Source organism: Corvus brachyrhynchos, unplaced genomic scaffold, assembly GCF_000691975.1.
Source record: "Corvus brachyrhynchos isolate BGI_N302 unplaced genomic scaffold, ASM69197v1 scaffold369, whole genome shotgun sequence".
NCBI classification, from domain to species: Eukaryota; Metazoa; Chordata; class Aves; order Passeriformes; family Corvidae; genus Corvus; species Corvus brachyrhynchos.
The window spans coordinates 98,111-98,403 of NW_008246055.1; positions in this window are offsets into that span (position 1 = coordinate 98,111).

Here is a 293-nt window from a genome sequence, read left to right on the forward strand (position 1 = left end):
CTTTGGGGATGAAGGACAGTGTGGTCTCCCATGGAAAGGTGAGTGCCTGGCCTGTGGGATGAGGGACAGCAGGGTCCTGTGAAGAGAGGTGAGACCTGGACTTTGGGGATGGGGGATCATGGACAGTGGCATCCCATGAGAAGAGCTGACAGCCTGGCCTGTGGAATGAGGGACTGCAGGGTCCCGGGAGAACAGCGGAGGCCCTCGGTTTTGGGAACAGACGACAACGGGGTCCTGTGAGGACAGGGGAGCTCCTGGCCTGTGGGGATGGAGCCAACAGCGTCCCGTGAGCA